General features: G+C 35.0%; 1 protein-coding gene across 1 annotated transcript in view; it reads left to right on the top strand.

Annotated features, from left to right (window-relative positions):
* Nucleotides 1-694, top strand: part of ilf2 (interleukin enhancer binding factor 2) — an 18,127-nt gene extending 17,433 nt beyond the window's left edge. Inside the window, exon 15 of the mRNA XM_014004858.1 lies at nt 529-694. The gene's annotated coding sequence lies outside the window, so the exon portion shown is untranslated. The remainder of the gene's footprint in view (nt 1-528) is intronic.
* Nucleotides 695-1,895: the final 1,201 nt, after the last annotated feature.

The raw sequence follows: 1,895 nt of genomic DNA, 5'->3' as shown, positions 1-1,895 counted from the left end.
ATATCGGACCGATATCCGATATTGATATCGGATCGGGACACCCCTACTTAAAAGCCTGAATTTTGCCTGAAACTCTCAGACTGAAGAAGTCTCTTGGAGGAGAGACGAAACATTTCATTAAAGAAGAACCCGTCCAGAAGACCTATACAATTTTTTTTTTCCTTTTGATTTTTTACCTGGATTACTGAGATGCATCAGGACATCCTACAGTATTTTTACAGTCTTTATTTTACAGTTAAAATAAATGTTTAAAATAAAGTCTAATGTTACAACTAATCGGGGATCCCTTTAAGAACAACAGTTAGCCCTGGTAGGGATGGGTCAAACAAACGTAAAAGAGCCAAATCATCTCTCCAACATGGTCGTTCTGCTGATAATAGTTTTATATTTCTACGTCAGCAAACTGTAATCCTTCAGGGTCTGATGACCACTTCAAACATTTAATAAATATATCTTATATAATAAATATCTTTGTTCTGCTGAAATCAGTTGGTAAATCCCGGTCTCTCTTTGTTTTTGTGTCCTCAGTGAATCTTGGTTCCACAGTCGAAGCGTTTGGTTCTGGCCACAAAGTCTCACCTGAATGCATCTTTTGTGTTTTCATAAAAAATTGTTTTTTTTTATTGTTACTGTGATGTTTTATCATCTACTTCCTTTTTGGGAAAAAAATGGAATAAAGTTGTTTTCAGTTGTGGTTTTGTTTCCTTTAGTAATCAAAGAAATGAAGCTTATTATTTGATTTTACTTTTCTGGTTCTTGTACTTTCAACCCTTTTCTATTCTGAATATATCTTCCATTATTCTTATTCACTTTCCTGCAGTTCTTCATATACTGATTTATTTTCCCCATTTATTCTTTACTTCTCTAATTAATCCTTTTTTTTTTACTGTTATTTTACCAGGCTAGTCCCGTTGAGATCTCAGATCTTTTTCAAGGGAGGCCTGGGCCTGAAGGTAACCTATTGTTTTGTGTTGTGGGGGAAACCGGAGTGCCCGGAGAAAATGCACACAAGCACGAGGACAACATGCAAACTGAGCACACAAAGACCCCAGGTCCTAATTTGCAGATGTTAATTGTTTTTCTCCAAATTATATTCAATTTTTTCTCCAGAACGCACCATATTATTAATCTGTCTTTTTTTATATATAATTCTGGTCAATTAAAGCAGGTTTAAAATAATTGTCATATCCTGTCCATTTTAATTATGAAGCATTTTTGAACTTGTGTACATCTTAAGTATTTAAAGACATGAAGCTTTATAGTCAAGTTTGCTTCATCATGTTTCGTATGGAGGACTCAACCAAGTTTATCGTGTACTATACTTGGTTTGTAGTAAAGGTTTAATTATAGTTTTTATTATTTTGCTAATGTTTTTATTATTTAGCTAGTGTTTTGCTTCTTAGATTTTAGCCTAGTGTTTTACTCTTTTTAGCTAATATGCTTCTTTAAGATATTGTTTTTTCTCTGTTTTAGCTTAGTGTTTTACTATTTTTAGCTAATATTAGGCTTCTTTTAGCTAGTGTTCTGATTATTTAGCTAGTGTTCTGATTATTTAGCTAGTGTTTTGTAGGGGTGTAAGAGAATATCGATACATTGAAATATCGCAATATTTCATTTCCCGATACTGTATCGATATTCTAAAGCCCTGTATCGATTTTTTTATTATGGTTTAAAATGTCAGCTTTCCTGCCAGCCGGTCATTTGTATGTTGTAGTTCAGCCTCTGACCACTAGTTGGCAGCAGTGAGCCAGCCAAATGGCTGGCTCACTGCTGCCAACTAGTGGTCAGAGGCTGAACTACAACATAAAAATGAACGGCTAGTTGGCAGCAGTGAGCCAGCCATTTGGCTACTCTACCGCTTGAGGTAGAGGCTATTATTAAGTGTTGGGTGACCA

This window comes from Austrofundulus limnaeus, unplaced genomic scaffold (assembly GCF_001266775.1).
Source record: "Austrofundulus limnaeus strain Quisiro unplaced genomic scaffold, Austrofundulus_limnaeus-1.0 Scaffold27, whole genome shotgun sequence".
NCBI classification, from domain to species: Eukaryota; Metazoa; Chordata; class Actinopteri; order Cyprinodontiformes; family Rivulidae; genus Austrofundulus; species Austrofundulus limnaeus.
Note: the sequence above shows the minus strand (reverse complement) of the source record. Positions and strands in the feature narration are given on the sequence as shown.